This window comes from Parasteatoda tepidariorum, chromosome 8 (assembly GCF_982258835.1).
Source record: "Parasteatoda tepidariorum strain Cologne lab strain chromosome 8, Ptep-v5.0, whole genome shotgun sequence".
NCBI classification, from domain to species: Eukaryota; Metazoa; Arthropoda; class Arachnida; order Araneae; family Theridiidae; genus Parasteatoda; species Parasteatoda tepidariorum.
In genome coordinates, this window is record NC_141762.1 from 112,118,131 (window position 1) to 112,145,493 (window position 27,363).

The 27,363-nt window shown below is 32.7% G+C and overlaps 1 long non-coding RNA gene across 1 annotated transcript; it reads right to left on the reverse strand.

Annotated features, from left to right (window-relative positions):
- Positions 1 to 3,191: 3,191 nt before the first annotated feature.
- Positions 3,192 to 25,250, reverse strand: LOC147806695 (uncharacterized). The gene is made up of 2 exons (XR_015428516.1): positions 24,997 to 25,250; positions 3,192 to 6,260 (listed from the first exon to the last, which is right to left on the reverse strand). It is a non-coding gene; the product is annotated as an uncharacterized LOC147806695 (long non-coding RNA).
- Positions 25,251 to 27,363: the final 2,113 nt, after the last annotated feature.

The following is a 27,363-nucleotide window of genomic DNA, read 5'->3' on the forward strand; positions in this document are numbered from 1 at the left end:
ATGTAGCAGCTAATTTAACCGCTAGATTTCGCTGTAAGAGCAAGGGTACTTCAGAGAGTTCAGGTCACGGATATGTGAGCTATCATCACACTCCAGGACCCCCCCAATTCTTACGGAACCCCGGGCCTTACGGCACCGTAGTCTGAAAAACGGAAAAGTTCCTAAACGGCTAACAAGTGTGAAGCTCGAAGAGGGGAGTGCTAGACGGCCGTTCTGCTCCAATTCGGATTTCACACTTGTTCAATACAGAATAGAAATTTTTCGTTTCAGAATACGTTTCTATAATACAATGACAATATATTTTTCCAAAAGTACCTTTTCTTAAATATCCAACGAAAGCTTATGAATAAAATTCCCTTGCAGACGTTCATAGTGGTAAACATCATCTATGATTAAAAGATAAATTTTGCACTTCTCACGTCATCATTAATGACCCCTTCCGTTATTTAACAAGCAGATCTAGGCAGGATCTTAGACTATTTACTGCCAGTGTGACTAATAAGAATTTTACCAGTGAAAAATAAAAAGAAATAAAACGAGGCATTGCTTCTAATAGTTGTCCTAATTAATTTAGAAGTTCTATATGATCAAAATGAGCCAAAAGAAACAAATTTAAGTATGAAAAAGTACCTGTGCTCACACGCGGCTCAGAAACCTGAGTTGTCATGATCCCATGAAAAAGTAATAGCTATCTTAGAGAGAAAAGTTTCGAGAAGCATTTTGTGAGCTCTGTGAAAAAACGGCAACTGAAGACAGGGAAACTATGAGTTGTACAGGGGAGCAAAAATTGGAGGAAGAGCCGCATTAAAGTAGACGGCAGCAAATTTGCTGAACATATCTGCTGACCCATCCTTCCTACTATCCAGACTCTCATTTTAAACAAACTAGAACCTGAGGCAGATCCAGATTGACTGCATTAATGGAGGTTCTGAAAAAGTAAAAGCTAACATATGGGACATCGTGGCTAGGAAGAGGGTAGTATAAAATGAAAGATTCTAAATGTCCACACTCTGAAAGGACTGCTGAGTCATGAAATAATGAATTTTGCCGAATTTCATTTATGTCCGCTTTCGAAGAGAAGACTAAATTCAAAACTATAAAATTGAAAAAATGAAACTTCTAAGTGTATATTAGTGGTTATTCAGAAATCAGTCAGTAAAGTGAGCTTAAACGTATTTTAAGAGAAATTATACTATACGTAGCTCAAAACTTCAGAAGTAAAATAACAACTTTTCAATATTTGTAAAGCAATGTTAATTAGATCGCTCAGTTCATGGAGAATAGAAATAACCTTTAGATCTAGACTCTCCGATTATAGTTTTCATACATAACAAATAAAAGCATTCTAGACTTATTTTAATCGACGAATCAAATAGTTATATTTATATGAATTTTGAAAGACAGTAAAATAGGCAAGTTTATCGTTACTAGTAGCTTCAGGAAGGAGAATGCTAAATTACATTTAAAAATAAAGTTAGAAATAGGTAATAGTTTCTTTTGACACTTTCATACTTATTAGAAAAATAATGAATCTGTTAATATTTGCCAGCCAAGTGGTACAGTTAACCAAGTTAACAAAAAAGGCAAAGAAAAAGTTATGGATTTACTTTTTCAAGTTTTTTAGTTTTGCTGTAACGTATCTAAAACTGATTCGTTCAGAACAGGATATCTGCAAGTGACGCAGTGCGGGCATCTCTAGTCTGATTGGTTGTTAAGACGTGGCTTTGTTTACGTTAGTAACAGTTCTTTCCATTCTATCTTGAGTAAACCAAGCATGACAAGTATCAATTCTCTTAACTGATACATTCTATAATTTTTCACAAAAATTCTTTCAAATTATTTCAGTTCTTTCACCCCTATATTTCTTACTTGACACAAAGACAGGCACGAAGCTATGTATAACATATATTATGCATCAATATTTAAAAAGGTATGTGAAAAATAGATCACTTGTTACAATAAAATACGTAAACAAATAAATCTGAGTATTGTAATTAAAGTTCAATGTTCTCACCTACAAAGCTAGCAAAACAATTGGCAAGTTCCTAGTGCTGGAAGCATTTTCCGTCTATTCAGTCGTTTCCCCATAAAATTGATTCTTCCTTGAAACTTTTCATCCTATGTTGTAGCCATGGCACCTCAAAACTTGCACATCTGTCGCAAATCAAGAATATAGACAATCCTGAAAAATACAAAAGACAAAAACAGTACCTAGGCACAAAACAAAAAGGATAAATTAAACAATCCAGTAAATTCGAAAAAAGAAGTATATAAAAACAATTTGAAATACAGTACTGGAAAACAAGAACAATCACATCCCCTCTGCCTTAATGGCATACGTCAAGAACAACAACAGTATGTTCTTGAACAATAAAGAGTATACATGCTGTAATACGTTCATACCCCAGTAGAACAAAAAAATTCAATGTTAATTTAGAGTTAGACATCGCAGATTAGAATTCGTACAGTTACAAATGTTCATTCATTTTTTACTCTTCATACATTAAAAGCTTCCAAAAAATACATACATATTGGTGTAAAGATTTATTTGGACTCTAAAGCGTCTAAACTATAGACAAAAGCATCGAGTCGTAATAGTTTAAAGCTTTACTAAAGAAAGCATATGGGTAACTGTAGAGATAAATATTTTATTTTCAAAATTTATAGAATGGTAAAAGTTTGAATTTTATACTTATTACTGCTTTCGATATTTACAGTATTCAAGATAAATAAAACTTATTTTATTGTAAAGCGAGAAAAAAACTATGCTGGAATTTATTTTAAATTTCTACATTGTGACTCACATTTGAATGCTTGTCAAATACAGAAGAGCTTTTCAGTTAAGCTTTCATTGCTGAGTGAAACGAAAGGGAAAAAAAGAATAAATTGATATTTAATGAAAATTGATTATTCAAATTGTTTAAGATCATTTTGATAAAAAGGTGCTGAAATAATTTCGTAAAATCTACCAAAATTAAAGCTGATACATACTATTAGGAAGTACATTTAGTTAAAAGCTAGAAAATTTGTATCACTTTGATTAATATCAATACAAGCAAATTGATTTTAGCATATTAAACATGTAAGTCATTTCAAAATTAGTAATATGTTAAGATCGAAAAATACTGTAGAAATATAAGTAAAAATAAAAATTAGGTTATGCGTGCCTTACTTTCTTTTTCTCACAGAACTGAACGATTTTGATAACTGAAGGACTATAGGTTAATCGTTATGGGTTAACATTAAAAATTAAAATTTATAAATTAGTCATATACTAACAAAAATTTCACACATTTTGGTCAAATAAAAGGGAATTTTAGTGACTCAGATAAATTAAAAAGAACAATTTATGGAGATTTGAATCAAACTAAAATTTTTCATTCAAACAAATTAAACTTCTCAGCAAAAATTAAGAGCTTTGGTTTCACGTGAATAGTCAGTAAAATTTTACTCTACAGCACTTTGCGGAAAAATTATTTAAGAATCTTTCATTTAGAGTCTACTTTTATGCCAGGGTAAAAGATTCTTATAAGCACTTTGAAATCCAGTGTACCCATCTTGATTTAAGCCTGCTTCTTACAGTTCTAATCGGCTTCAAGATTTTAAATGCTAAGGACTATTAGCCAAATCGGCAACTGTCTTCAGAAAATTTTATGCAGTAGAATGTAGTTCCATACAGCATGTACAGCTCATTGTATGTTTTTCCTTGTACCACTGATATACATTAAACTTAGAAATATCAAAACAATTCACAAAAATAGCCATTATATTGTCAAGCAATTTTAACATTGCCCAGATTTCTGAACCTTATGTGAACGCAGGTGAATAAAATTTCCCAATATTTGTCCCAAGCTTATTATTCTAATATTAAGCTACATTTTCAAATTAAATTTTGGCATCAGAAATTGTAAATTGTTATTTGTATTTAAAGGACTTTGAACGACCCCAGTTAAGATGTTCATAAATGTCCCATTTTTTTCCTTAACAAATTTTACTTCGAATTTATCTACCTGGAAAATATCGTAAAAGTTAAAATTTGTGAATTCAATATGAACGTCTGAACTAAGTTATAATGCTAGTAAAGAGCTGGGTGTTTTTTCAGGGTACGGAACTGCAACCTTTAGTTACAGTCCAGGCCCTTACTCTAGACCACCTCAGCCTTTAAATGTTAATTTAACTAGAGCGAGAAAAATGTAGCAGCTAATTTAACCGCTAGATTTCGCTGTAAGAGCAAGGGTACTTCAGACAGTTCAGGTCACGGATATGTGAGCTATCATCACAATCCAGGACCCCCCAGTTCTTACGGAACCCCGGCCCTTACGGCACCGTAGTCTGAAAAACGGAAAAGTTCCTAAACGGCTAACAAGTGTGAAGCTCGAAAAGGAGAGTGCTAGACGGCCGTTCTGCTCCAATTCGGATTTCACACTTGTTCAGTACAGAATAGAAATTTTTCGTTTCAGAATACGTTTCTATAATACAATGACAACATATTTGCCAAAAGTACCTTTTCTTAAATATCCAACGAAAGCTTATGTCAAAAATTTCCTTGCAGACGTTCATAGTGTTAAAAATCTATGATTAAAAGATTAATTTTCTTCTTTTCACGTCGTAATTAATGACCTCTTCCGTTATTTAACAAACAGATGTAGGGTGTCCAGTAAGTAAAAAAGAGATAAAACGAAGCGTTGTTTCTAACTGTTATCTTCATGAATTTAGACGTTCTAGACGATCAAAATTGGTAAATAATTTTTAATATAAAACGGACACGCTGTTCTGAAACCTGAGCTATGTCATGATCCCATGAAAAAAGAATAGCCGTCTTAGAGAGAAAAGTTTTGAGAAGGATTTTGTGAGCTCTGTGAATAAACGGTAACTGGGAAACTATGAGTTGTACAGGGGAGAAAAAATTGGAGGAAGAGCCGCATTAAAGTAAACTGAAGCAAATTTGCTGACCTCTCCTTCCTACCATTCAGACTCGCATTTTAAACAAACTAGAACCTGGGGCAGATCCAGATTGACTGCATTAATGGAGGTTCTGAAAAAGTAAAAGCTAACATATGGGACATCGTGGCTAGGAAGAGGGTAGTATAAAATGAAAGATTCTAAATGTCCACACTCTGAAAGGACTACTGAGTCATGAAATAATGAATTTCGCCGAATTTCACTTATGTCCTCTTTCGAAGAGAAGACTTAATTCCAAACTATAAAATTGAAAAAAATGAAGCTTCTAAGTGTATATTAGTGGTTATTCAGAAATCAGTCAGTAAAGTGAGCTTAATCTTATTTTAAGAACAGTTGTACTATACGTAGCTCAAAACTTCAGAAGTAAAATAACATAACTTTGCAATAAAACAATGTTAATTAAATCGCTCAGTTCATGGAGAATAGAAATAACCTTTAGATCTAGACTCTCCGATTATAGTTTTCATACATAACAAATAAAAGCATTCTAGACTTATTTTAATCGACGAATCAAATAAAGAGTTATATTTATATGAATTTTGAAAGATAGTAAATTAGGCAAGTTTAACGTTACTAGTAGCTTCAAGGAGAATGTTTGTTAAATTACTTTTAAAAATGAACTTAGAAATAAGTAATAGTTTTACGTTTGACACAATTACTTTAGAAAAATAATACATTTGTTAATGTTTGTCTGAAAAAAATTATAATTAACCAACTTTAACAAAAAATTCAAACTTATGGATTTAATTTTTTTAGTTTTGTTGTAACGTACCCAGAACCGATGAGTTCGGAACCAAATATCTGCAAGTGACGTAGTGTTGGTATCTCTAGTCTGATTGGTTGTTAAAACGTGGCTTTGTTTACGTTAGTAGCAGTTCTTTCCATTCTATTTAGAGTAAGCCAAGCATGACAAGTATCAATTCTATAATCCTTCACAAAAATTCCTTCATAATTATTTCAGTTCTTTCACCCCTATATTTCTTACTTAACACAAAGACAGGCACGAAGCTATGTATAACATATATTATGCATCAATATTTAAAAAGGTATGTGAAAAATAGATCACTTGTTACAATAAAATACGTAAACAAATAAATCTGAGTATTGTAATTAAAGTTCAATGTTCTCACCTACAAAGCTAGCAAAACAATTGGCAAGTTCCTAGTGCTGGAAGCATTTTCCGTCTATTCAGTCGTTTCCCCATAAAATTGATTCTTCCTTGAAACTTTTCATCCTATGTTGTAGCCATGGCACCTCAAAACTTGCACATCTGCCGCAAATCAAGAATATAGACAATCCTGAAAAATACAAAAGACAAAAACAGTACCTAGGCACAAAACAAAAAGGATAAATTAATTAATCCAGTGAATTCGAAAAAAGAAGTATATGAAAACAATTTGAAATACAGTACTGGAAAACAAGAACAATCACATGCCTTAATGGCATACGTCAACAACAACAACAACAGTATGTTCTTGAACAATAAGAGTATACTTGCTGTAATACGTTTATACTTTCATACCACAGTATATCAATACCAATTCAATGTTACACATTAAAGATTAGAGTTCGTACAGTTACAAATGTTCAAACATTTTTTTTTACTTTTCATGTATTAAAAGCTGCCAAATATACTGTAACTGTAAAGATAAATATTTTATTTTCAAAATTTATTTAATGTTAAAGGTTTGAATTTTATACCTGATTCAGGTGCTTTCGATGTTAACAGTATTTAAGATAGATAAAACACATTTTATTGTAAAGCGAGAAAAACTGATAACTGATTATTCAAATTGTTTAGATCATTTTAAAAAAAAGGTGCTGAAATAAATTCGTAAAATCTACTAAAATTAAAGCTGATACAGAGAGTATTAGGAAGTACATTTAGTTAAAAGCTAGAAAATTTGTAACACTTTGATTAATATCATTACAAGCAAATTGCTTCTAGCATATTAAACATGTAAGTAATTTCAAAATTAGTAATATATTTCTACAGTGTTTTCCTACCTTTACTAATGTTAAAATGAAGATTAGGTTATGCGTGTCTTACTTAATTTCTTTTTCTCACAGAACTGAACGATTTTTATGACAGAAGGACTATAGGTTAATGGTTATGGGTTAACATTAAAAATTAAATTTTACAAATTAGTCATATGCTAACAAAAATTTCATACATTTTCTTCAAATAAAAGGGGCTTTTAAAGACTCAGATAAAGTAATAAGAACAATTTATGGAGATTTGAAGCAAACTAAAATTATTCATTCAAACAAATAATTAAACTTCTCAACGAAAATTAAGAGTTTTAGATTCACGTGAATAGTCAGTAAAATTTTTCTCAACAGCTCTTTGTGGAAAACTTATTTAAGAATTTTTCATTTAGAATCTACTTTTTTGCCAGGGGAAAAGATTCTTATAAGCACTTTGAAATCCAGTGTACCCATCTTGATTTAAGCCTGCTTCTTATTACAGTCCTAATCGGCTTCAAGATTTTAAATGCTAAGGACTATTAGCCAAATCGGCAACTGTCTTCAGAAAATTTTATGCAGTAGAATTTAGTTCTATACAGCATGTACAGCTCATTGTATGTTTTTCCCTGTACCATTGATATACATTAAACTTAGAAATATCAAAACAATTCCCAAAAATGGCTATAATATTGTCAAGCAATTTTAACACTGCACAGGTTTCTGAACCTTATGTGAATGCAGGTGAATAAAATTTCCCAATATTTGTCACTTGTTACAATAAAATACATAAGCAAATGATATATCTAAGTATTATCAATCAAGTGCAATGTGCGATACAGCGCTGTATTCAATTAAGCTGACGTTGCTTATCATTTTTACTTATATGGAAAATATAGCTAAACTTTGAAACGCCATTTTGTTTATTAACGATATGATGGCGCTGTCATCACATGAGTGGGAATGTTTGATCTTTTCGAAGTCCAAGTACCGAATTATAAAATTGCCCCACTGTTTTGCAACTTTATAATCAAGTTCAGAAAAAAAACTATTTCACCATTTGCGAATATTGAAATTGTTTTATAACTTCATCATAGTTGACTAGTTGCACGTGTTGACAGATTAATAACACAGAAATACAAAAATGTTCAAATTTCTATAAGGCATAACCCTTAAATAATACTTCACAAAGATCTGAAGCAAACTGTTTCAGATCTTTGATCTAATTTAATCTCTAAGAGAGAGAGATCTAAAAGCTAATCTGAATAGTTTTGCTATTCCAAGAGATTAAAGTAATAAAATTTTTTGATTAGCTATTCCATCACTTGGACATATGTATAGTTTTCTCAAAGAAAATTTTGAGAGAAATACCTCATGACATACATTTTTAACCATTTTAAAATATTTTTAGTGTATTACAAAAAGCTACAGTGAAACACTAAAAACGTTTCTTTACCACTGCTTTTGATCTAAAGTAGATCACACCAGCTAGTCAGTTCAGTAACAGAGATTCATAATAGCTATGATACACAAAATCAATAAACTTAACTGTACTGTACAATTTAAACATTTGTGAATACATAATCACAATTCCTAAAATGAAAAGTTTTATAAAGCGTACAAAATAGTACACATTAAAAAATTAGAATTTTACTGAACAGGATAGCAGCTAACAGATATTATACAAATATATACAATTGACTGGTTTGAAAATTGATATTATACCTATTAAGCAACTAAAATTACATTTTTAAAGAAATAAATTTGTTGTCGTAGAAGTTTCGCAGCATAGAAAAAAACAGATCATACTCTATTGCAAATAATAGACAGGAAATATTTTTAATATTCCAAAATTTGTTTTCAGTAGCAAAAATACAGATGTTATATAAAGTGGTGTTAAAGCGGCCCATGCAATCAAGCTCATTAATAGCTCATTAAGTTTTTTTATTTTTTAAAGGAGACATTTAATAGCTTCTAAACCAAGATTTTAGGCCATTAAAACTTTTCAATCTAAACCACAGTATATTTTCTTTCTGTATCGGAGAACAAAGAAAGATGCATGCGCTACTGAAAGGAACCAATAAGGAATAAAATTTGCAAGCTCAAACATTCATTTACATTTAACTGATTTAATTTCATTAAATTACTGATAGAAGGAGGCAAGTGATTGTTCATTTCAATGGGTATAAATAATATAGTCATTGAATGGCAGATCCACTTTCGGATTTACGGCTACTATTGTTCAGCTCCATTGACTTTTCACTTCAAACCCAATCCGGAAGACAAGGGAACATCTGGATCAAGTATTGGGAGAAATTTGCCTTCCTGCAGGACTTTCATGGAAGTAACCAGCATTTGAGTTACACGGAGAGGAAGACCACTAAATCCTTCCATGGTTAGCCTTACGGAAGGAGAACTAACCCATGATCAGTCTATCCCTGAAGATATGTTACGTCAGTCCTGGGTCGGTGCAAACTGGGTGCGGATCTCGGCAGCCAGCTATCGTTGGGATCGAACCCGGGTCACCTCATTAGGAGGCGGCCGTGCTATCCCCTAAGCCACCAAGGCTCTGGTTATAAATTGTCAAAAATGAAGCAGAGTTAATTTTAGTGCGCTTACCCCAAAATTATCCTGCAAAAATGATAAAAATTAAATACAGCAGAATTCTAGATCTGGCGTTCGCCGGTGAGCCTCCCTGAACTTTAATTGCAGATGAACAAAATTATTTTCATTAGTTTTAGATTCGAAGAGATTATTAAACTGAATTAACTTTTAGGAAAATTTAAGGTACGAGTTTCCAGATGCTCACTTAGAAAGCTTTTATTTAAGGAGGGGTCAGATTTTTTAAGACACAGAGCTCCAGTTGAAATTTGAACACTATAGGTCTTCGCAATGTAGTCAAAGCTAAAAATGGACGATAATTCACTGACAATTTTGATTATAGTTCTTTTGAAACTTTTGTCATCCAGCGAGATGTGATGTAGTTAATTCCTGTACTCTAGCTATTTTAGAAACTTAGTAAAAATGCAAATTAAAGATTATCTTAAATTTAAGATTAAAGATTAGGACGATTCATATTAGATAAAGAAACTTAATTGCATCGTCATCTATTATGGAACTATAGATATCAGTGCTTTAACAGAATTAAAATTGTGACTAAAGATTCCAGTGTCCTAAAAGCCAGCGTAATGTAAAATTGCTGCGAGTGATTGACATTCCTGTAATAATTTCTTCTATTTTAAAGATTTTGAATGTTTAAAGTTTGTCTTAAGAAATGTTTTAGGAACCAGTTTGAGAGAAGGTTGCAATTATTTTCGTGAACTTTGAATAGAATTTAAAGCTTCTACATTACAACACTAGCAAGAAAACATTGATAATTTTAAACACTTTGTTGCATCTTCGATATTGTTTGTGCAAACAATAGTATCTAGGGAAAACAATTTCTGATTTAAAGTTTACAATGCCCACTTGAAGATTTGACACAAATACAAAAAATGAAACGTTTATAGTAAAAAGAGGTAATAAGAATTTAATATCTTTCAGCAATGCTTATGTTGGTAATTTTAGTTTCATTCAGTTGGAACAGTTATGTTCCTTTACAATAATTATTCTACGTTCCATACGTTTCGTTACAATGAATTTTATTCAAACGTTATAAAATTATTAAATTTAGTTACAAGTTTCAAACCTAAATATGCAATTAAATGTTTACGTATTAACATATATGGCAACGTTACTTTTAATAAGTAACGAGTAAAAGTACAAGTATTTTTAAAAAAAGTAACGAGTGAAAAGTACAAGTAAAAGTACAAGTACTAAACAAAAAAAAATAACGACTAAAACGTACATTTCTAGGAAATCAAAAATTCAAAGTAACCTAAAATTTTATTGAATAATATTCTTATGTTCTTTAATGTTTTTGCGAAATTGTTGTTATTTATTTAATTATTTTTAATTTTGGAAGTTATGGACATGAATTTATTTTTAAATTCGAAAGAATATTATGATATAATTTTATAATATAATCGTATAATATAATTTTAAAAACAAATATAATTTTAGTATCAAACTTTTTATGGATTTGCACGAAAAAGAAATTTCATCTATTGATTTTAATTTTAATTTATTATTCTTATTTATTTAAATTACCATTGATTTAAAATTATTTTGCTCTTTAGAAACGCGTTTTAAAAGCACAAACATAAGCAAAGCTAACACGGGGTTTCAGATAGCTTTGTGATCTTTGAGCTAGTTAAAAATAATTGAATGTGCAGTATAAGTTGAAACAGAAAGTATTTAAACACAAAGTTAGCTGTGAATGCATATATATTGCACATTAATTTTATAAATTAAAACATAAGCATTTATTTTTAAATTTAATTTCTTTTTTAGAAAGCTTACCGAGTTTTAGAAAAAAGTAACGATTTCATTCAATATTTCCTTTACAAATACTTGTACTTTTTCCCTAAAAAAGTAACGAAAGTACAAGTAAAAGTACCAAATTTAAAAAGTAACGAAGTACAAGTAAAAGTATGTACTTTTTACTTGTACCGGCGGTACAAGTAACGAAAGTAAAAGTACTGCCATATATGCGTATTAATATGTCGCAATTTTTCACAAAGGATTTAATTGTAAAAACATAATAGTCGACCCTCTAAGCGGGTCACGGCAAGCTTTTGATAAATACGGCTTTAGCAGCTTTTTGATGTATCCTACGCAACAAACAATCCCAGGCAGGGGAACCAACCTGAAGAGGGTATTCCCTGTGCGTCCAATGCCCAATCCTACAGACCCACTGAAGACTGTCCAGACTAGCTCAAAGGGAATGAATTAGTAGACACACAATATAAAAGTTAAATTAAAAGATGTTGAATTAAGACTATATCAAGGTAAGTTGTAAACTCATTAAAGTGACTTATTATTGCAGGAAAGTAATTAAGCTTGATATTAGTTAGATTAAGCTTTTTAATGAAGGAAAGTAATAAAGCTTGATATTAGTCGTTTGAGCTAGTGCTGGAAATGAAATTAAGGTACCACTGATTTTGTTGAGATTAGAGTTCCACAGTCTTTCAAGTCCCCCAACCAGTACAGAAACTTAAAAATTTTTTAAAAGAGCATTGTTAAGAAACTGGGAGGTCGGGAAAAATACGAGACGTAGTTTCGTTTTTCGCTGGGAAATACGAAGACTTAGAAAACTGGCCCACTCCCTATAGAAAGGTCCAACACTCATTGGTTAATTCTTTCAGCTCTTACTTGGAGATTTGGAGGTGGTCACTGCATTAAAAATATTTCAGTCCTTAACTTATCGTCTGGTTGCTGCCCCTGGTGACCGCGGCTTTCTAGTTTTAGGAAAAGTTTAAAGAAATTGATTTTATTGATTAATTTTGGGCCAATATTGAAGAGCTATTGGACAAAATTGCTGTAATGGTTAATCTAGTTTGTTAATCCTACTGTAACATCCATCAGGGTTTCAGAACACGAAAGGCTAACGGTATTGGGGACAAAAAAGTTACTATCGATTAGTTGGCCACAGATATTTTTTCACCCATATCAATAACCCTACAGCCAACTGCGTGGCTCCTCGTCTATTTTCTAGTGGCTAATCAAATGAATCTATGGTGCGCGTGTGTAGTGGATCAGTCACATTGGCTTTGTAATGGCGAATCAGTTTACTTTTGATTGCGAGATGTGCATGTTCAATGTGTTATGTTACAAAAGATGAAGTCAATACGTATTAGTTATTCCAATTTCTAATTAAAAGTTGACTAGAATTTAGCTTTACACAGAGCCGAAACATTTATTTACAACATTAACGCATATTTGATTAATATTACAAGTTTATCCTGCAGTAAAAATTTAATTTTCTTGAAATTGAAGTACATAGGTTCATAAACTTCAATCAGTATAACTGAATGTCCGTTAAGAACAAATTATCCTAGACAATCTTAATAGTATCTGAAAAGTACTATCTCTGTTAAAGTACTATTTCTTAAAATAAAACTTTTGCAATTTAAATTTAAAATTTCTGCTTTTGATATATATTTCTGCAGCTTTTCATCTTGAATACTTGATAATTTTTAAAACTTTCTCATTCGAATTTGTGGAATACAAATAAACTATTCAACTATAAATATTTTGAACATTTAAAACTGAATAAAAGCTCTCAATTTCGATTAAACAAACCTTTGATACTCTTTTTAAACGAATTACAGTAATTTAAAATTTAATAGCCTTTAAATTAGTGTCGATATCTAAATGTAACGCTCTGAACACTATGAACGTTCAAGTTGCACAAAAACACTTAAAGCACTAGGGTCTTTTTCAGGGCACGCACTTGCGAACAAGTCACAGTCCAGGACCTTACTCTAGACCACTCCAGCCCTTTAAAAATGTTATTAATTTAAATATGTTATTTATAGAATTCTTAGCTAATTTGAAGAAAACACATGTTAATCTGTAAGAGCTAGATTTCTTCAGAGACTTCAGGTCACGAACATGCGACCTAGCGTCGCAGTCCAGGTCCACCCAGTCTAAAAGTAACTCTAGCCCTTACTGCCTTATTCTACATCAACGTGAAATATGAAAATTTTCAGAAAGATTGGACGAGTTCGAAAAGGGAGCAGAACGGCCGTCTACCGCTACCAGTTCGGGCACGCCCAACCATTCTGGAACTTTCAATTTCACGCCTGTACCTCTAATTGTCGAGATACTCTTATTCCTAAAATTGTTTTTGGAGAATTTCTTTATAACTGATGAAAACGTGCCGCTGAACGCTCATAGTGTACCATGTCTTTTTGGAAATTTCGCTTTCTTGCTTCGGCTATACTTTTCAGCGGGAAATTTAAATATATAGCCGTGGGAATAGTATATTTGCCGAAACAATGGTAACGGAGAGTAGAACTGATTGCGTTACCTTAGAGGCCAGTTTCGGTTATAAAGAATACAGAAGGCTTTTATTTCTCGAAACATTTAAAAATTTAAGGTTTAATTAGATGCGACAAACAGACTGCAGCTAAATTTTATATTAAAATTCCGAATTTAAGTGAATTTGTTCTGCATAAAAGTTGCACTTATAAGGCTGGTAAAACATTAGAAATATTTATCTTATATCAAAGCTAATTCTGATTTCAGAATTTAGAAAAAAAAACCTTTAAAAGAACTATTGTCAAGAAATATGCAATCCTTAGAATTTTATTTCCAACTGATTTCAAAATCCCGAAATCCGATGAAACCTGAGATTTAACTTTTATTTTTGAAAGAGGAAGAAAAACTGCATTGATATTGAAAAGGATATGAAAAGGAGACATATGAAGAGGACATATGAAAAGGATTTTGAAATTTAAAACAAATTCGTGGTAAATGATGGATGTTAAATTGATATGTTTCACTATTTTATTCTCTAAGCTTTAAATCAGTTTCGTTTTATGAATAAAGAATTCTCAAATTAATAAGTTATACGAATCTTTAAGTATTTAACATTTTAATGTACAACTTAAATCTTTGATCCACTTCTGTACCACTTTGAAGTTTGTACTCATGGTTTTAATATATATTATGCGGCATAAAGTTAACAAAATCAAAGAAATTAAATTTAAGAAACAAATTCATCGAATCACTTTTTTCATTTTCTCCTTAATTTAGTCTTTAAATGAAAAAGAGAAATGTTTGTAATGTATCTTTTTAGTGTAATATATCTGAAGTGAAATGATATCCAATGAAATGATTGGCGCATCAAGTAATCAAATGAACTTTAAACTCAACCCCCACCCCACCCAAAGAAAAAAATAATTTAGAAATCATGTTGTTCATCGCAAATCTTGCACTCATTGTAGAAAAACAAATTTCTCCACACAATTTTTTTACATTAAGACGATTCGAAAACGAAAACCCTATGCGCATTTATCAAAATACTCGCCAATCGAATGCTTGTAAATAGGAGTGATTCGACACTAGACATAATGTAAGCGAAAATACAAGTCAAGCAAACGAATTTCCATCATATGATCTCAGGGGTCGAAATGCAAACTATGATAAGCAAATGTCAACTCCAGAGGGTAGAGCACTGATTCTCAACGGGGGCGATGAACATATGCTGAGGGGCAGTGAAATTGTTTTGGGCAGTAGGAGGGCGGTAGGGGGCGTTGAGCATTCAAATTCATTTTTAGAACTTCTAAATAAAATTATTAAATTAAAATTCATTTAATAAATAAAGTAAATCAAAAATTAATATTAATGAAAAATAATTAAATTAATCTAATAAATTAAAATTATCCGATGCATCCTTTGCACCAGCAGTAAAACAAACTCATGTGACAACTATTCTCCAATCCGAACTATCGCAGAGTGAGTTGTTTTTGCTTCTGACTTATTCAAGCCATTTGGCGAAAATTGAAGTGCGTGCGCTTTCAATATGAATGTTTGATTTGATTCGTGTTTCTTATGATGGTTTTCGTTCGCTCCCTTTCAGTTTTTTTCTCACTTTTGATTCAATTTCGTTGATTATTTGACCAGATACTTGCGCGAATCAGCGTAAACTATCTATTAATTTTAAGATATAGTTTATTTTCTTTCTTCGTTTGTATTTTGCTGCTGCCTACAAGGTCGGTTACTGAAAAAAAAGTGCCGTCAATACAGTGCCACATACTTGAAGTTCGGAACGATACAGTGTTGCAACGGATTGATGAGATGGCTGAAGACATTGAAGTTTCCTTATGCAAACTTTTGATGTCCAACGTATTTTCCCTTCAAGTTGATGAAGTCAACCATGCCAAGTAATGAGATTTTACTGTTGGCGTACATCCGATTTATGAAGGAATGAAAAATTATTCAAGAGATGCTTTTTGCAAAAAACCTGATTGAAGATACCGAAGGTAAATCAATTTTTAATACTGTCAAAGATTATTTTAAAGAGAAAAACATTCCTCTTTATTGTGTCTGCTGCCACTGATGGAGCTACTGCAATGGTTGACTGGTATTGTAGGTTTAACCCCATTTTGAAGAGGGAGGTACCCCTCCCAAGACAAAGATACCAAGAAAACTCCTCCCATAATTGATGGCCAAGTACCAGATATTTTAGTTGTCCACTGCGTGATTCACAGATAGCATTTAGTTGGAAAAAATCTCAGATACCATTTGCATCAATCATTGCAATATGTCGATCTCTGCTGTAATGAAAATTCGCAGTAATACTCTCAACCATTGATTATTCAGAGAGCTGTGCAAGAAAAACGATGAAAAATTTAATCGCTTGCTACTACACACTGAGATTCGAAAGCTTTCCAAAAACGCCTGTCTCAATAGGTTTTGGAATATTTTCTGAGATCTGGACCCTGTGCTTGAGTTTCTTGAAAACATGACGGATTTATTTGTCAAATTTGATGGTGCTAATTTGCAATTTCAAGGCGACGAGCTCAATTTGATCACTACAAAATCAGCTATTTCTGCCTTTCTAAAAAAACTCTTTTTGTGGAAGCAGAATTTTGGAAGGAATAAGTTTATCCAATTTCCAATCTTATCGGAATAAAGAATGGTGAAATTCTCTGATGATACACAGGAATATTGTAATCACCTTGAGTCTTTGTACATTGAATTTTCTGACATTTTAAAGATGTTTCGCCCCTGGAAGTCCCTTAATGGGTTACGAACCCTTGTGAATATTGAAACAGCAGAGGTTCAGATTCAGAAAGAATTGGTAGAACTTTTAACTAATGAAGCTTTGAAATAGTAATCGTCTTTCAGAATTTTGGCTTCAAGGAATTATTTAATAGCCTTCCTTTCCTTCTGCCTTGTGGAACCAAGCTTCAGTGATGTGACGTATCTAGTCACAAACAATTGACTCAAAATTGTGCAAAGAGGGGGACTTGCGTCTTCACCTCATTGGAAATATTGAACCGAACGTTAAGTAACTGGCCCTGAATCACGCACAATCATCCCACTGACATAGTTACTTGATTGTTTCGTTGATACTATTTTTTAGAATAAGTTTTTATAACTATCTTAAGAATAAATTACTCCTATTAAGCATAGGTTTCTCAGGTGCAATTTTTTCATTACCGTAATTATTTTGATTATAACAAATAGATTGCAACTACTTGACTTAAAAATGTTGCCTCTTTTAATTCAGCACGCATCCCTCCCTCCCCATGCTCCAAGTAACTGGATTTTCACAAAGGGGGTGTGGAGATTTTTTCTGATCCTTAGGGGGGCGGCAACGTAAAAAAGGTTGAGAATCTATGGGGTAGAGGATCTTTAAAGCGATAAGGGAATCGTTAAAATCCCGCGAGTTCCCTAATTAAGCGGATAGGGTGCAAACAGTAACGGGCGTCACACATTTTAACACTAGTTTTCCAAATTCCTTCCTTCCTCCCTCACTGGCTCGACAGCCCAGGATGGGCCTTGGCCTTCTCCAGTAGTTTTTTCCAAGCTGTCCTTCTTCTGGCAATGGACTTCCAATTCTTTATTTTTAATATAGATAAATCTTTCTCCAGGGTATCTAGCCATCTGAGATTTGGCCTGCCCCTTCTACGTGTTCCTGTCGGCCGGGCATCAAAAATCTTTTTCACAATACGGTCTTCTTCCATTCTTACTAAGTGGCCTGCCCATTTTATCTTTTGGACCTTAATGAATCTTATGATGTCTGGTTCATTATATGATCGATAGAGTTCTAAATTTGATCTTCTTAACCACTGACCGTTTTTATTAATTCCTCCAAAAATGCACCGTAATATCTTTCTCTCAAATATGCTCAGCATTTCTTCATCTGCACGAGTCAATGTCCATGTTTCACAAGCATATGTTAAAACTGACCTAATGAGGCCTTTAAATAATAACAGCTTTGTTTTTCTCTTGATTACATTTGATCTTAAAAACTTTCTTAATCCATAAAGGCACCTATTTGCTGCTGTGATTCTCTTTCGTATTTCTGCAGTTACATCGTTCCTGTTATTTATTTCAGAGCCTAAATACGTGAAGCTGTCCACTACCTCGAATGAATGTCCCCCAATTTTTAGATGGGTACTCCTGTGGGCTGTTTTAGTACAAGGCATATATTTAGTTTTATTTTCATTTATTTTTAGACCCATCTTCAGGGCCTCTTTCTCTAAAGAAATAAAGGCCTCTTCAAGTGCTCTTGGTGTTCGAGCAATAATTCCTATATCGTCAGCAAAAGCCAACAATTGTATTGACTTATTAAATATAGTTCCTCTGTTATTGATTTTTGAATCTCTTATTACCTTTTCTAATGCTAGATTAAAGAGGAGACAGGCTAAAGAATCTCCCTGTCGCACACCATTTTTTATTTCTAATGGCTCTGATAAACAATTCTGTATTTTTACCATGATTTTAGTTTCACTTAGTGTTAGGTTAATCAATCTCACCAATTTTTCTGGTATTTTAAATTCTCTCATTGCCATGATCAGAGCTTTTCTGTTAATACTATCATAGGCGGTTTTAAAGTCAATGAACAGGTTGTGCAAATCAATTCCAAATTCTCTCATTTTCTCCAATATCTGCCGAATGGTAAAAATTTGCTCAGTAGTTGATCTTCCCCTTCTAAAACCACTTTGATACTCTCCTATTATTCCCTCTGAAAACATAGTAAGTCTATTGAATAAAATATTTGAGAATACCTTATAGCTCGTGCAAAGTAAGTTAATTCCTCGATAGTTTGAGCATTCAAGAACATCTCCCTTTTTATGAATTACACAAGTCAAACTAATTTTCCAATCCTCTGGGATTACTTCCCGTTCCCATATAATTAGTAATAGATCATATATTTTCTTCGCAACCTCCATTCCCCCACCTTTTATTAATTCAGATGGTATGGTGTCAGGGCCAGGAGCTTTATTGTTTTTTAATTTGTCAATTCCCATGATGACCTCTTCCAACGTTGGAGGTGTAACCATTTCTTGGCTATGCATCTGTAAATTGTCTATTGCTATCTCGTCTTCTTCCTCATCACCATTCAACAGATGGTCAAAGTGTTCATTCCATCTGTTCAGCACCTCTTCTCTATCGCTTAAGATCGTTCCTTCCCTGCTTCTGCAAGAGTTTGTTCTTGGCTTGAATTCCTTGCGACCCAAGTTTATTTCTCGAAAGAAAGCTCTGCTTTCCCTTGATCCCCTTAAATGTTCAACATTTTCAAAAAGATCTTCGAAAAATAATCTCTTTTTTTCTTTATGGATCTTCTTCTCTTCTCTTCTTGCTTCTTTATAAGCATTTTCAGCATTTCTTGCATGCCTTGAACTTATCATTCTTTTATAAGCCTCATTCTTTTTATAAGTTGCCAGAAAACAATCATTGTCAAACCAGTCCTTTCTTCCGGTTCTCTCGATCTTTTCCACAACCTGGTCTCCTGTTTCGATAAGAGCTCTCTTAATAACATTCCATTCTCTGTTAACATCATCCCTTTCTGAAGAATCATCAGTCACTTCAAGCCTCCTTTCAATTTGTTCCTGGAACTTTTTTCTTGTAGTCTCTTTTTTTAGCTGTTCACCATCATATTTTTTCAGACGTTCTCCGCGAGCTTTACGAATATTTGATATTCTGGCTCTAACCTCTGCCAGAACTAGAAAATGATCGGAATCTATGTTTGCCCCACGATAAGATCTTACGTCCAGTATATCCGATTTGTGTCTTGAATCAATTAAAATATGGTCAATCTGGTTGTAAGTATTTCCATTAGGAGATTTCCAAGTCATTTTATGAATTCTTTTATGTTGGAACATTGTACTTGGTATGACCATATTATGATCTGTAGCAAAATCTATGAGTCTTTTTCCGTTGTCATTTGAAATATCATGAAGACTATACCCTCCAATCACTGGCCTGAACTCTTTTTCCACTCCAATTTTTGCATTTGCATCCCCTAGAAAGATTTTAACGTCATTTTTAGGACATGACTTATATAATCTATGTAGCTCCTCGTAGAAAAGCTCCTTTTCCGCGCCATCTTTGTCCTCTGTAGGAGCATGAAAGTTGATAAAACTGTAGTTAAAGAAAATGCCCTTTATCCTTATTTTGCATAGTCTAGGTGTCCTGCAATCATAATCAACCAGAAGTGGTCTTATTCTCTTACTCAATATGAAACCAGTACCAAACATGTGTTTTTCTCTATCACAGCTATAGACAACTGCATGATTTTTCTTTTCAATTATTCCCTCTCCTGTCCATCGAATTTCTTGCACAGCCAACAAATCAATTCTATAGCTGTCAACTTGTTCTATCAGCATTTGCAACCCCTTATTTCTATACAATGATCGAACATTCCACGATCCAATTCTCATATGCCTCAAACCATTTCCAGTCCGTTTCCTTAAAGTCAGCCCGGGTTTATTTTCTACTTGAGATTTCGTAACATGGAGTTTTTTACAGGGTGGGGTTGTTGGCCCCACGCCCAACCCCCAAAGTTTTCTAAATTAGTTACCAATAATATCAATTGCAATCGGAAATAAAACTTTTCAGGCATTAGTGGATAGTGGAGCCAGCATTTCCTTAATGAGCCATCAAGCATCGCGACAAATTTCATCTAAACATATGGATACAGCTCAATCTGAGCCATTCATGAAAATCTCAAAGCTATCTAGTGAGTAGATTAACACAAGTTCAACGACATTCTCAATAGAAAGCAAAGTCTTGATAACTCAGGGCAGTCTTAGTCAAGATTATGACTTCATCTTAGGTTTTGATTTATTATTTTAAAGTCTATTACACCATCATTTTAAAGATCAGTCGGTATCTTTTTCAGGAGGCAAAACCTTGATTGAAAAATATCAAAATGAAGTAACTACAGTAGAGTCTCGATTATCCAAGTTTCCGCTTTAACCGAGCTATCAAATATTTCAAGGATTTTTTCTTTGTTCTAGTTTATTTTTAAAAAAACCGCTGAAAAATAAATCTGAATTTTATCTTCCAAACACTCAGAAAAACAAAATCCAACAACTTGGTCTGATAAAATTATCGTTAATATCGTCAATAATGATAATGAATCTAGCGAAGAAGACAGTGATTATTAAAATCAACATATAAAAATCTCTCATACAGATGGACTAAAAGCTATCGAATGTACTAATGAATACATAGAACAACAAAAAGAGGCGACACCAACCTTCCTGTTATCCCTAAAAAAGGCAAAACATTACTACAGAAAAGTGCCAAAGTTACGTAGAACGAAAAACGATTAAGGACTTTAAGTAAAAATTATTTAATTCTCGTAAAGTATGCTTTTTAAATGTTTTTAAGTAAGCCTTTTAATTATAATATGAATTGTATGTGGTATACATTTTGTATTTCTTAAATATATTACATTTATACCTTCTCTTTTTCTTTCCGTTTTTATATTCTTCGCTTTAACCGAGTTTTTCAGTTATCCGAGTTTGTTGCGGTCCCCATTAACTCGGATAATCGGGATTCTACTGTAATTATGAAACTGTAAATCACTGTGGTAAACTCTCTCGGAAAAATCAAAATTCCACCCCAATGTTCAATAGTTGAAGTAAAAATTAGCAATTCTATTTCTGCAGGAACTAATGTATTAGTACAATCCATTAATTCCCAACACAATATTGAAATGAATCGTTCTACATGTACCGTGAAGAAAAACAAAATTATTTCCTTGGATGTCAATATTTCAAATAACAAATTACATTTAAATATAGTAAAATAGCTCATATTGAGCCAAATATAGATATTAAATCAAATGAACATTTACGCAAATTGCGGAGACACGAACTTAGAGAACATTTTGATTGGTCAGGTGTTCCTTTGCTCGCGAAACATAAACTAAAACATTTAATTTTTCAATTTTCTGATATTTTTAGCACAACAATGAAAACAATCGGTAAATGCACTCTCGAAGTCCCCTCCAATAGAAATCACCAATTCCACACCCATTTACGTATTCATTTGGACCTTACCCATCTAGTTTATTTGTACATGGACACAGAATTTAAATATTTATAATTATTGAAGTTCACGTTTAAGGTCAATTCTTCACAGTAAATATTTTTTTAAGGACACCTTTCACACAGAAAATTGTTTAATAATCAAAATGATTTAAGCAATACACTAAATTTTATAAATTAATCTTAATCTGGAAAATTATTTCATAAAATTACTATTTAAAAAATCCCTATAAAAGGTTAGATTATGAAGACCTAACATCAGTAGTGAAAAAAAAAAATTAGAATCTAATCAAAAAGACAAAATTAGCTATACCCTCGCTTAGCAGACAAATCAAGTATTTGAGATTTCCTCTTCTTAAAATTTTATTATTCAATATAAATCAAAATCGGCATTATGGTGGAGAAAAAATTGACTAATATATGAAAGTCAATTGCGTAAATATAATTTTTTAAACTTAAATTTCGCCAAACCTCAAAGAGTATGTCATATTTTCTGAGTAAAATAAATCTGTTTCACCAATTTGCGTAATTTTAAAAGACAATAAATTGCACCATCATTGTTTAAATATTACTGATACATTTCTTTGTTTTATCCCAAAACTTTATATCTTTCGAAAGTTATATAATGTAAAGCAACTAAGTTATTTGTAATGTCATTTTTACTTTATTTTTACAGTATTGTCTAGACACACAACATTCTTACACGAAGAGTTTTAAAAGAAAAGTAGTTCAGCAATTTTTAGAGTTAACTACGAACTTGTTTTTATTTTTATAAAATTGATTATGCATGCAGATTAGGAGAAATTTTTACAATGCTTTTTAGCGTCGAGTAAGCTTAATCCATTGCCACAAAAGTCGACAATCAGAAAATTCCATAAATCGAAATTCGACACAATCAAAATATCAGTGCAAGATTATAATGTTCAAACTTAAAGTAGAGCTCTGCGCTTAACAAAGATTAACCTACTTCTTAAAACTACAACCTGCAATTTTTAGTGTGTGCATTACATCGAATGTAAAATTAATTTCACTGGTTTAGCATTAACCAATGTTACAAAGTGTTACTTAATCAAAATGGTAATTACCCGTTCTTCAACTATTAATTTTGATCCATTCGAACGAGAAATTAAGGCATTTCTGTATAGACCAAATTTTTAAAACAGGCATTTCTGTATAGACCAAATTTTTAAAACAGGCATTTCTGTATAGACCAAATTTTTAAAACAGGCATTTCTGTATAGACCAAATTTTTAAAACAGGCATTTCTGTATAGACCAAATTTTTAAAACAGGCATTTCTGTATAGACCAAATTTTTAAAACAGGCATTTCTGTATAGACCAAATTTTTAAAACAGGCATTTCTGTATAGACCAAATTTTTAAAACAGGCATTTCTGTATAGACCAAATTTTTAAAACAGGCATTTCTGTATAGACCAAATTTTTAAAACAGGCATTTCTGTATAGACCAAATTTTTAAAACAGGCATTTCTGTATAGACCAAATTTTTAAAACAGGCATTTCTGTATAGACCAAATTTTTAAAACAGGCATTTCTGTATAGACCAAATTTTTAAAACAGGCATTTCTGTATAGACCAAATTTTTAAAACAGGCATTTCTGTATAGACCAAATTTTTAAAAAAAGCATTTCTGTATAGACCAAATTTTTAAAAAAGGCATTTCTGTATAGAGAACATTTTTAAAAAAGGCATTTCTGTATGGACCACATTTTTAAAAAAGGCATTTCTGTATGGACCACATTTTTAAAAAAGGCATTTCTGTATGGACCACATTTTTAAAAAAGGCATTTCTGTATGGACCACATTTTTAAAAAAGGCATTTCTGTATAGACCACATTTTTAAAAAAGGCATTTCTGTATAGACCACATTTTTAAAAAAGGCATTTCTGTATAGACCACATTTTTAAAAAAGGCATTTCTGTATAGACCACATTTTTAAAAAAGGCATTTCTGTATAGACCACATTTTTAAAAAAGGCATTTCTGTATAGACCAAATTTTTAAAAAAGGCATTTCTGTATAGACCAAATTTTTAAAAAAGGCATTTCTGTATAGACCAAATTTTTAAAAAAGGCATTTCTGTATAGACCAAATTTTTAAAAAAGGCATTTCTGTATAGACCAAATTTTTAAAAAAGGCATTTCTGTATAGACCAAATTTTTAAAAAAGGCATTTCTGTATAGACCAAATTTTTAAAAAAGGCATTTCTGTATAGACCAAATTTTTAAAAAAGGCATTTCTGTATAGACCAAATTTTTAAAAAAGGCATTTCTGTATAGACCAAATTTTTAAAAAAGGCATTTCTGTATAGACCAAATTTTTAAAAAAGGCATTTCTGTATAGACCAAATTTTTAAAAAAGGCATTTCTGTATAGACCAAATTTTTAAAAAAGGCATTTCTGTATAGACCAAATTTTTAAAAAAGGCATTTCTGTATAGACCAAATTTTTAAAAAAGGCATTTCTGTATAGACCAAATTTTTAAAAAAGGCATTTCTGTATAGACCAAATTTTTAAAAAAGGCATTTCTGTATAGACCAAATTTTTAAAAAAGGCATTTCTGTAGTCTGAAATGATCCTTTGAAAAATAAATATCGAACAACCATTTCAAAACTTATTTCCCAGATTTTTAAATTGTTTTTAATCTGGTTCTGAACGATACTCACTTTCAAACATACTATCAAAAAAAAAAAAATTAATTTTCAGATTAAAATCGCGAAGTTACAAAATATTTTAATAAAGTAATATAAACACATCTTTTTAGATTTGAGTAATTCTAGGAGTTATATTAAATTATTATAGTTTAAAGAGATGAAACTAATTTGTTAATTTTAAACTTTTTTTTGAGATTAACGCAAACAAGTAGAAAGCATTGAAACTTAAAAGTTGAAGCGTACCAATTGAACGTCATCAATTAAATCTTCAGGTTTGTGTATAATATTTGAAAATGAATTAACATTCAACCTATGAAGATATAATAAGTGAATTTTCGAGTGTTTAAGCACTCTAATTAAACGTCTATTTTTATCAGACAGATTTCACAGATTTTTAAAACGTCAAGCGAAAATTCAACAATAAAAGGGATATGACATTTTTAAAATAAGTTTATGACTATTCTCAGCAAACAAGAGACTAAGCGAAAGTAGACTTACCCGTGAATGAAATCAGATACCACGACAAACGTTTACTCAAACTGAACACAAGCTCTACACAACGCACTAAAATATCAACAGAAAGAAAACAAAACGAGAAATGATGTGCTTTTATAGAACGCTAACTACACGTAAGAACGCTTCGATCCGCCGGTTTTTGTTCATATCCAAATTCACAAACATTGGTTATTGGTTATTGCATAAATTTTCAGGCTTGTGTGCTCAATATAGGCTTATAAATCCTCGTCATGTAGAAGAGGACAGATAGCACAATAGGAGAGACAGCACCAAGTAGTACCGCCTTCAACTTCTTCTGAATTCACAAATATTAAGTTAGTGCAAAGCGTGGAGGTAGCGGGTTCGAACTCCGCTGTTACCCTGGATATATCTTCGTGCTGTAATTCTCTGTATTGTGTCCTTCTATTTGACAAAGGTTTATAAGACAAAATTGAGCCCACAAGCCTGAAAATGTATGTCAATCCAATAAAATAATTAAGTTAGTGCCGTCAAGGGGGGCCTCCGTGGCCGAGCGGTATCATCGACCAAACGCTGTGTGAAGCCTGGAGATGGCGGGTTCGAATCCAACAGTAATCCTGGATGTATTCTGCTTGCTGTTGTTCTCTGAATTGTTCTATCTGTCCTTCTTGACGAGGGCTTACAAACCTAAATTGATCTCACAAGCCTGCAAATATACGTAGGTAGTGGGTTCGTACTGGATGTCCTTTTAATTGACAGAGGTTTATAAGTTCAATTTGAGTACACAAGGCTGCGAAGGTATGTAATCTCAATAAAGCAAAGTGCCGCCTCGGTTGAGGGATCGAACTCCCCACTAAATGATCTGAGTTCGAATCCCGTTGTGACCCTATCTCTGTGCTTTCCTTTTCTCGTTGGTACTACCCGTTCTCTTCTATTTCAGGTGGGTCATTGCATCTACAGGGGTTGTGTCCAGACATTTTGTGAAAGATCCTGCTTTTGTAAAATTGTGAAAAAAATGACTCATAATGTGTGAATATAAAATGAACGTTAAGTCGCATTCTTTCAACAAGGGTCCTGCTTTAGTGAATGTGTGCAAATAGGGTCTGGTTATTGCAAAAAACTTTTTCAGGGAGTTTTTAAATTGTAAAGACATACAAGATACATGCTCAACACTGCAAAATTATAATTAAAAAATAAACAGCAATTGCTGCTACTGAATTAGAGATGCAACATACAAATATTTGGTATTTAGCCTATACTGCTGAACGCAGAATATTCATTTCGGACGAATAAAGGAAGAAGCGTCTGCCGAAGACAAAATTTAGTTCTTTTACATCTGTCTTTCTCCCCCCCCCCCTTCCTGGGAAGGGTTTATTCGATTAACAAAACAATAATGAAGATAAACAAATGTGTGAAGGGTCCGATTAAAAAAAAATCAATTAGTGCAGGTTCCGTTTTTAAGTTAAAATATATTGTGAAGGGTCCGTTAACGGACCCAAATTTCTTCTAAACAGACCCCTAATCTAGCACACACACGTGAATAAGTAAATAAAAAGATTTTATGTGGTTAGGGGGCCGGGATAGCATGGCTGGTAGGGCACATGTCTGAGAGGTCGTGAGTTCAATCACCACCATGCGAAGACTCTCCATGTTTCCCGGACCGACGTCAATTGTGCAGTTCTAGTGCTACTTTAAAAGAAATACAACTAGCAGTTATGTGATTAGATGAACTTTTGTTATAATTTTAAAATATAAAGCATCGAGGATTTGAATCTAATCATAATATTAGATGTTTTTCATGCTCTCCATCGCGATGTCCATCTGTAACTTTTGTTGCCCACATTTTAGTTTGACTTTCTAAACAATGAGCGCACAAGGCTTATGTATGTCCCGAATAAAAAAATGAGTTCGGTTAAAAGTTTTTGTCTCAGTGGTCAAGTGCAAGAGAATTTCTAGGTTTGGTCACTAGTGTTATACTTTCTTCAAAACTGCACTGTCCCACAGTGGAGTGATCGTAAAGACACGGTTCCCAGTAGAACACTGAAGTCAAAGCACCACTGGCTGCTGTCATGAAGCGGGTGGGTGACCACTTGGATCCGTCTGCGTAGGGACCGAGGGTGTGCGGTATGGGTCCTCGTTAAACTGTGCTACCGTAAAGTGCTGCTACCGTAAAGTGTGCTACCGTAAAGTCGGGCTACCGAAGCGGGGGTGCCATCCCCTCTGCAGAGGATCAAAATTGTGATGGCATGTCTTCGGATCATCCTCAGGGATGTTTCCCAGACCGTCGCCAATAGCCCATTGTGCAGCTCTAGTGCGACGTAAATCAACAATAACAACAACAACAACAACTAATATTGATTCTAAAGAGTGTTCAATCGAGAAATGATTAAG